The 9,763-nt window shown below is 45.9% G+C and overlaps 1 protein-coding gene across 2 annotated transcripts in view; it reads right to left on the reverse strand.

Annotated features, from left to right (window-relative positions):
- Positions 1-7,065, reverse strand: part of STIM2 (stromal interaction molecule 2) — a 103,392-nt gene extending 96,327 nt beyond the window's left edge. The window contains exon 1 of one of the 2 annotated variants that reach the window (XM_029083454.2): positions 6,984-7,065. The gene's annotated coding sequence lies outside the window, so the exon portion shown is untranslated. The remainder of the gene's footprint in view (positions 1-6,983) is intronic. The other variant, XM_029083455.2, reaches the window with a different exon arrangement.
- Positions 7,066-9,763: the final 2,698 nt, after the last annotated feature.

A 9,763-nucleotide genomic window follows, 5' to 3' on the forward strand; every position in this document is an offset into this window, starting at 1 on the left:
ACAATCAGGCTGGACACCGCCCCGGCCCACAAAAGGCTCACAGTTTAAGTAGGAGGGAGTAGGAATTAATCACCATTTTACAAGAGAGGGAACTGAGGCCCAAAGATGTTAAGTGAAGGCCCAAGGGATCACAAAGCAGACAAGTGGCAAAACCAGGATTAGAACCCAAGTCATCTGACTCCCAGGCCCATGGTTTTTCCACTGAGCCATTTTGCTTCCTGTTCTTAAATCTCATCTGGTCTTTCCCCACCCAATTCATGCTGAGTAGCAACAAGACCCATAAAGCACACTCACTGCTGTCGCCACCTCCATACCCTCCTGGACAGCCCCATGTCCTGGCCCTCAGGACTTCCTTCCTTCCTGGTGAATGGGAGCTCCTGCCAAGCAGGAATATGGAGGAGGAGTTGTACACTTAGGCCCCTGGCATCCGTTCCTCCTCTTCCTCCACCTTCTCCTCCTCCTTCACACCAACCCAGCTGACAATACCTCCAGGAATCTCACTCACCAGAAAGTCTGGGAGTCCTTAGCACATGGGACCTGGGGCGATTGCCCCAATTCCTCCAACCGCAGGGACGGCCCTACCTAAAGTACTTCTGCTAGGTTTAGTGAGGAGACAGTAGAGTTCAGTCAAAGAGAAAGTACCATGAAGGTGGCCTTCAAGGTTAGGAGCCAAGAGAATACTGGAACCATGAATGTTATCTGGAAGAAGAGAAGGAACCCATACATAGGAAGAGGGAGGGAGAGTGTTGGCCATAAGTGGAGATCAGGAAAGACAGCTAGACTAGAAAGAGGAAGTGTCTGGAACCTCGGCTACGAGTGAGATGATATCACATTTCTGAAGCTTCAGCAGGCATGCTCTCTTTGCCTCGAGGCTTCAGCAGCAAAGCCTTTCCCAGGACAGTATCAAGGTTCCCCAAAATCACAACAGGCCCAGATGTCGAGGAATTACAGGAGTTGGACTGGAGGGTTGACTGAAATCCAACAGTTGGATAGAAGAAGAAGAAAGAAGAAGAAGGAAGAAGAAAGGAAGGAAGGAAGGAAGGAAGGAAGGAAGGAAGGAAGGAAGGAAGGAAGGAAGGAAGGAAGGAAGGAAGGAAGGAAGGAAGGAAGGAAGGAAGGAAGGAAGGAAGGAAGGAAGGAAGGAAGGAAGGAAGGAAGGAAGGAAGGAAGGAAGGAAGGAAGAAGGAAGAAAGAAGAAGAAGAAGAATTCTGGTATTTGTTAAGCGCTTACTATGTGTTAAGCAAATTGGGTTGGGCACAGTCCCTGTACGACATGGGGCTCACAGTCTCAATCCCCTTTTTCCAGATGAGGTAACTGAGGCACAGAGAAGTTATGCGGCTTGTCCAAGGTCACACAGCTGAGTCAGGATTAGAACCCATGAACTTCTGAGTCCCAGTCCCGTGCTCTATCTGCTACACCATGCTGCTTCCCCGCGTGCGCTGGAAGGCCAAGGAATCAACCTGGACCCGACCACTGCTGAGGACAGCACTGAACCTTGCCGTGGGGCCAGAAAGGGGAATTAATGGAGCTCTGAAGGCTGTATCTTTAAGAGTCTGGAAGTCATTTGGGGGAAATGGAAGCATGTTCAGAGTCTTTCTCTCTCCCCTAAGTACAGCCAAAAAAGTGACCAATCTTACTCTGATTTGCCCCAGTCAGATGCAGTTAAGTCAAGCTGTTTTAGCTCCTCTCCTCCTCCTGCCCTTCCCTGTGGTTTCAAGTTCTGGGATCTGTGGCCCTAATGAGTAGGGACTGAGAAACCAGAGGAGGTCAGAACCAGGAGTTTACTCCCCATTTGCTCTAAGTCGGTACAGAGCGGAATTGGTATAATTAACTGCATGGAACACAGAATAAACTATGTTGGGCCCCAAACTCTCATTCCCTTTTTAAAAATATACTCCCCCTTCCAATTTAAATAATGTAGCTATTTATTCCTCACAGTTTAAGTACCACTTTCACTGAAGTCAGAGAGTAAAACATACTATCATCTACGGCAACACGCCTCTTCAGACATTTCAACGAAACCCAAAAGTTTAACTGGATACAGAGATGAGGTCTTGCAAGGGGAACAAGGCACGGCCCAAAATCTCCGATCCTTCACAAGTCATGTCCCAGGAAATGGGGTCTGAGCCTACTCCAGCAGCTGACCCGGCCTAACCTCCCTTCCAGTGAACAGGAGTTAGGTGCTAGATCAACTGGCCTATCATCCCAGCTCTTGTCATTTCGGCCTGCCCCGGAACCACCCACTTGTTGTTAATTAATGCTTGGTCAGGTCAAGCCAGATTGGGTGTGAGATGTGGTTGGCCCAGAAATGGTTGCTTCTATTAGCTTTTAGGAGTCATAATACTCTCACAGTATTCTCATAGTCATAGTACAGAAGCAGCGTGGCTTAGTGGACTGAGCACGGGCCTGGGAGTCAGAAGGACATGGGTTCTACTCCCAGCTCTGCCACATGTCTGCTGTGTGACCTTGGGCAAGTCACAACTCCGCTGGACCTGTTACTTCATCTGGAAAATGGGGATTAAGTCTGTGAGCCCCGTGTGGGACAGGGACTGTGTCCGACGTGATTAAACTTGTGTCTGCCTCACCGCTTAAAACAATGCTTGGCTCAGAGCAAGTGCTTAACAAGTACCATTATTATTATTCTCCCATGAGCTCTGTAAAGTGCTCTCCACAAACAGTAAGTGCTAAATAAATGCCCTCAATTGAGTGACTTATGGTCCCAGCAACCCAATAACTAATTCGCCTGTCTTGACATCACACACGTTTAAAGCCATTGCTTATAATAATAATAATAATAATAATAATAATGATGATGATGGTATTCGTTAAGCGCTTACTATGTGCCAAGCACTGTTCTAAGCGTTGGGGGAGATACAAGGTTATTAGGTTGTCCCACGTAAGACTCACAGTCTTAATCTCCATTTTACAGATGAGGTAACTGAGGCACCGAGAAGTTAAGTGACTTGCCCAAAGTCACACAGCTAAGTAGCGGAGTCGGGATTAGAACCCAGGACCTCTGACTCTTAAACCCGTGCTCCTTCCACTAAGCCACACTGCTGCTCATGCACTACAGCAGTTCAGCCACCGGACGATGGATTCTTGGGCCAGTGGACAGTGGCACTGGAGTTGCCTCTGAACCTGATTTGGTTCAACACAGTCCTAAATCATGTGGCCACTGGTCCTGCAATATTTACTGAGTGCTTAATGTGTGCACAGCTTTACATTAAGAGTTTGGGAAACATATAAATTAAAAGACACAGGCCTGGCCCTCAAGAAGTCTGTAATCACAACAGGAGCAACAAGTAGAAACAAACTCCTAAATGTAAAAATAGATCAAAATGATAAATGTGAATAAATCTGACAGCAAATGAACTAATAGAGCTGAAGTGACTGGTAGAATCATTTGGCAGGGAAGGCAGAGATGAATTTTGGATGCCTCCCGAGGGAGGTGACTTTAGAAAAGAGGGGAGGGATGTAGTTGGGCAAAAATGCATGAGGACACCATTCCAAGCAGGGTGAAAAGCTTGAACATTTGGACAGTAGCAGGAAAATCGAGATTTGGGAAGTGCTTATGTTCACTTGAGAGGAACAAAGCGTGTTCCATCTGCTCTCATGGCAGGTTATAAGAAGAACTCAGTCTTGGCACCTAAAAAGGTCCAGAGGAAATTGGCATGGGAAGTCAGGAGGAGGGAGAGAAGAGTGCCTTGAAGGGAGCTGGGACTTTTCTCGCAGTGGGCCTCAGCTGTTTGTTAGGGTCTCACTTCTCCCTCCAGCCCTCGCCAACAAAATCACATGAGAGACTTAACTCTCCCTCCCAAAATGCTCTTTTGGCTTTTGGGAGCAGGGGGAGGTTCAGACCGCCCCAGAGTGGAAGGCGTATGATTATCTCCAAAGTGAAATCAGGGATCCCCAAAATCATTTCATTAAAGTGTGCCCAATTTCTTCTGGTTTTTCTAAATGGGTTGCATTTAACAAATAAGCAAATTTCAAACAGGATTCAGCAAATGAAACGGAAGGTAAGAAGTCTGCTAAGTCTGACCTCAATACCAAACTAATGACTGCAACCCACTAATAACTTGGCATACTGTTTACAATTAAGAACTTGGCTTACTCTACTAAGCTGTTACTCTGACTCCCATGATTAGGATTTTCAGAAATGCTATAACTCTGCTAAATATTAAATTGTTTGCTTGAAGAATATTTTATGTTGCGATTCAGCCCTTAGTTTTTAAAATAACTTCCTAGAGTTAGTTTAGAAGGATCTGTATTTTTCCACAACCTCCTCTTTCATAATTTTGTTTTTAGTGACACCTAGCTGATATGGGCATTAGCATTTTAGTATATTTACCTGAATTTGAATCTATGCTTTGCCAATTCAATCCAAACAAAAACTCCTCACTCTAGGCTTCAAGGCTCTCCATCACCCTGCCCCTTCCTACCTCTCCTCCCTTCTCTCTTTCTACCACCCACCCCGTACGCTCCGCTCCTCCGCCGCCCACCTCCTCACCATCCCTCGGTCTCGCCTATCCCGCCGTCGACCCCCGGGTCACGTCCTCCCGCGGTCCTGGAACGCCCTCCCTCCTCACCTCCGCCAAACTGATTCTCTTTCCCTCTTCAAAACCCTACTTAAAACTCACCTCCTCCAAGAGGCCTTCCCAGACTGAGCTCCTCTTCTCCCTCTACTCCCTCTGCCATCCCTTTACCTCTCCGCAGCTTAACCCTCTTTTTCCCCTTTTCCCTCTGCTCCTCCACCTCTCCCTTCCCATCCCCACAGCACTGTACTCGTCCGCTCAACTGTATATATTTTCGTTACCCTATTTATCTTGTTAATGAATTGTACATCGCCTCGATTCTATTTAGTTGCCATTGCTTTTACGAGATGGTCTTCCCCTTGACTCTATTTATTGCCATTGTTCTTGTCTGTCCGTCTCCCCCGATTAGACTGTAAGCCCGTCAAACGGCAGGGACCGTCTCTATCTGTTGCCGACTTGTTCATCCCAAGCGCTTAGTACAGTGCTCTGCACATAGTAAGCGCTCAATAAATACTATTGAATGAACAATTCAATGAATCTTATTTCTACTGTCCTCAATGCACAAGAGATAGCTTTGAAACACACGTAGGAAATAAGTGGATCTTCACTGCTCCCTTCAAACACACTTTTTGAAGAAGCGGTGAGTCTGTGATAGTTTTTTCACAGAGTCCATGAATTTGAAACAAAATTTAGATTCTAAATGAAGTCCAATTTTAAATGAAATATATTTTAAGTTATTGCTGGTAGTCTCACTAGAGACCATTTCCTGAAAAAAAATAGCAGGTCCATTTACCCCTTTTCTCTTCAGTTCCTGAAGTCAATACTACAGTAACAAAACCTGGTCAATTCCTATCTGAATGGAGTACTGCAGTTCATTCCCCTCTTTCCCCTTTGCTCCTGGAGATTTTGGCAGGGCGGCATGTGAAAAGGTTGGAGGAGAGGGCAAGAGTAGGAAAGACAGGACGACATTAATCTCTCCCGTTAGGGAAGTGAAAATAGAGTGAAAACCATTTGTTTCAAGGGTGGAGTGGGTGGTGTATGATGAAAGGGTGATATGGGGCAAAAGGGACCGTAAAAGGAAAAGGTGTGAGCATCACTGACTTATTTCTGTCTCAGATTATAACCTCCGGCTTCCCACATCATTCCTCTCTTTCCCCACCCCCACAAAATACAGAGGTGCCAGCTCATGTACCATTTTGAAAGAGCAGTGAGCAGTGAGCAAGGCCCAACAAGGTGGTCTGAAAGTAAGTCTATGACACTCTGGCTGAAAAGGAGATAGGGACAAAGAGAGAAGAGTAGGTTGAACCCTCATAAGAGGGGCTGAGATTCAGGAATCACACCTCAACCCTCTCATCTCTATAATACCAACAATTTGGTTGATCTTACATTGGGCCAAGCGCTGTACTAACAGCTGAGGTAAATATAAGATAATGAGTGGACACAGTCCCTTATCCATCATGGGGCTCACAGTCTAAGTAGGAAGAAGAACAGGTATTTAGTCCACATTTGATAGGAGACTGAGGCACAGAGAATTTAAGTGACTTTCCCAAGGACATACAGCAGGCAAGTGACAGGGCCAGGATTAAAACCCAGGTCCTCTGACTTCCAGATCCTGGCTCCATTCACTAGGCCACACTGCTTCCTTCCACCTGAGGTATGTGGATATCAATTTCTGTGACTGCTTCACAACTGTCCCATGAGACCCCTTTTGAGACCCAACCATCTCTCACCCACCATTATGCCATTTCTCATTTCTATGCTTAAATATTTCTCCCTTCTTCACAAAGGTTTTTGTCTTTTCTCTCTCATCTAACTGCAGAGGTGGCGACAAATCCTGTCCCCAACCCTACTTGTTGTAAGTCATTATTCCAACCACAAATTATCTACTTCATTAATCAGATAATACAGTTGCCCAGTAAAAATATTTTATAATAAAAGCCTCCTTAGGAGATTTCCATTACTCCGGGCAACTCTCCATGCAATACAAGGCACCCTTAAAAGATCTCTGTCAAAAGAACTCCTTTATAACAATTTCCCTCTAAAATTGTTAGCTTAAGGATTTATAATAAGACAGTTTCTGTACGTATGTGAGTGTAAAACTGTGTATACGTACACCTGAATCAATGTTGTCTAAGAACAAAAGCTCTTTCAGGACAGAGACCAAGTTGACCTAACTGCTTAACAGCATGAAGATAAGGAAATTGAACACAGTATTTGCTTTCTGATTGTAACTGGGAAGGGCACTGCCAGGTTGGAAGTGACTGGGGCCTCACTTCCTGAGAACACTATACGGCATTTGTCATGATTTACTCTCCTTACTGCAGTGCTCTGCACACGGTAAATGCTCAATACATACCATTCGATGATTTCGAACATTCATGAATGGCCCCTGAGCTACTGAAGGCACAACTCCCAGCAGTCCCAGCCCCAACCAGGTGATGCTACAGTACCCTCTAAGAAGGCGGCCCAGGCCCCAGTCCCTATTCAGTTCGGATCCCACTTGGATCTAGACTTCATTCGGCTTCCTGGATCCGTAGCTCTACTTGGGCTGGGTGAAGATTTTCCGGCCACCTCACAATTCCCAATGGGAAGAGCGGGGTCACAACTTGGGGTCAGAATTTGGATAATCCCAGGAGTCCACGTGGGAGTTCTATATTCCAGTCATGATACCGCACACCACTAAGACACTAGCCTGGGCAGGGATTGTCTCTCATTGCTGAATCGTACTTTCCAAGCACTCAGTACAGTGCTCTGCACACTTATAAGTGCTCAATAAATATAAGTGAATGAATGAATGAACAATTCAGAAAGCTGTTCTGCCCTTTCTGGGTCACTACTGTTGCTGCAAGGGAAGTGTAGGAACCCAGCTCTTTCCCACATTGAAGTGGTGAGGCAGATGTTAAAACTTCTCCTGGCTAATCCTTTATCTTCTTGTCATCCAAACCTCAGTCAAATTATTCACCATATCCATATGGCCCTAATCACTATTAGACTGCAAACCTGCAGGCAGGGACTGTGGCTTTTATCTCTCCCAAGTACCCAGCATAGTGCTTTACACATTGTGGGTGAGAAATAAATACTACCGAATGGATGAACCACAAAACCTAAAGGCATATTTTTCTTTTTCACACTTATTAAAAGTATATCACTACATAAAAACTCTCAACTCAGCTTTCTTTACCAGGTTCTGGCCCCCACTGCACTCAAGACACAAACCAAACACAAACCAAAACTGCTTTATGTGCAAGAAATATACATTAGCCAAACAAGCAGATCTGACATACAGGCTTTCTCACACGTCTTTCCTCGGTTTGCTTCTCAGACGAATCATATTTAAAAGTAAGCTCACATTAGGTTGTTAAAAAAAAAAAATCTGGAAGAAACACTTTTGAACACTGTCAGCTCCTTAATTATAAAAGGCTTAACTGTACTCATTCCTCCATATCAGTTTCCAAAGCATTTACATTTACAGCTATACTTAAAAACAAGCTTGAGTTGTAGCTAAAATACCTCTGTAGCAAAACTATGTTAATGCAAAAATGGAGGAGGCCTGAATTGTTCCAGAAAAAGTTATCAGCATTTAAAATAGCTCCCTTTTCGGGCTCCAGCTATGCTTCAGGCCCTCCTAAAGCAGTGCAGAGAAATTGGAGAAGAGTTAGAACTTGACAGAAGCCTGTGATAACCTTCATACCAAAAGCTGAATCAGCCAATACTTGCATGCTTAGTCTAGAGTGTTTAAGTAGGAATTGACACCTTGCTAAACTTCTATCCACAGAGGACCCCTTTGCTGGCTTCACAATTTCAAGAATTACCCTGTTGAAAAAACCATATGATTTCATCATCGCATGTCTAGAGTTAAGATCTAGAGGAGAGGAGAAGCTCAGAATTAAAGGAAGCCATTGGGGATCTTGGAAGTACCAGAGGGGCTCCCCTTCTTCGGGAAAACTTGAACCATAATGCGGACACCCTGAATTCCTTAGCGGTAAAGTTTTTTTAAAACTTCTTTGCTTTTGAAAAAGCCTATGTCTATCATGATTGGGGACTGGAAATATTCAGAACCATCTTTGCTGAATGAGTAGGATTTACTTAGCAATGGCGAAACTGAAAAATCTGATAGTTCATTCATTCATTCATTCAATAGTATTTATTGAGCGCTTACTATGTGCAGAGCACTGTACTAAGCGCTTGGGATGAACAAGTCGGCAACAGATAGAGACAGTCCCTGCCGTTTGACGGGCTTACAGTCTAATCAGGGGAGACGGACAGACAAGAACAATGGCACTAAACAGCGTCAAGGGGAAGAACATCTCGTAAAAACAATGGCAACTAAATAGAATCAAGGCGATGTACAATTCATTAACAAAATAAATAGGGTAACGAAAATATATACAGTTGAGCGGACGAGTACAGTGCTGTGGGGATGGGAAGGGAGAGGTGGAGGAGCAGAGGGAAAAGGGGAAAATGAGGCTTTAGCTGCGGAGAGGTAAAGGGGGGATGGCAGAGGGAGTAGAGGGGGAAGAGGAGCTCAGTCTGGGAAGGCCTCTTGGAGGAGGTGATTTTTAAGTAAGGTTTTGAAGAGGGAAAGAGAATCAGTTTGGCGGAGGTGAGGAGGGAGGGCGTTCCAGGACCGCGGGTGGACGTGACCCAGGGGTCGGCGGCGGGATAGGCGAGACCGAGGGACGGCGAGGAGGTGGGCGGCAGAGGAGCGGAGCGTGCGGGGTGGGCGGTAGAAAGAGAGAAGGGAGGAGAGGTAGGAAGGGGCAAGGTGATGGAGAGCCTTGAAGCCTAGAGTGAGGAGTTTTTGTTTGGAGCGGAGGTCGATAGGCAACCACTGGAGTTGTTTAAGAAGGGGAGTGACATGCCCAGATCGTTTCTGCAGGAAGATGAGCCGGGCAGCGGAGTGAAGAATAGACCGGAGCGGGGCGAGAGAGGAGGAAGGGAGGTCAGAGAGAAGGCTGACACGGTAGTCTAGCCGGGATATAACGAGAGCCCGTAATAGTAAGGTAGCCGTTTGGGTGGAGAGGAAAGGGCGGATCTTGGCGATGTTGTAGAGGTGAAACCGGCAGGTCTTGGTAACGGATAGGATGTGTGGGGTGAACGAGAGGGACGAGTCAAGGATGACACCGAGATTGCGGGCCTGCGGGACGGGAAGGATGGTCGTGCCATCCACGGTGATGGAGAAGTCTGGGAGCGGACCGGGCTTGGGAGGGAAGACGAGGAGCTCAGTCTT

This window comes from Ornithorhynchus anatinus, chromosome 18 (genome assembly GCF_004115215.2).
Source record: "Ornithorhynchus anatinus isolate Pmale09 chromosome 18, mOrnAna1.pri.v4, whole genome shotgun sequence".
Lineage (NCBI taxonomy): Eukaryota > Metazoa > Chordata > Mammalia > Monotremata > Ornithorhynchidae > Ornithorhynchus > Ornithorhynchus anatinus.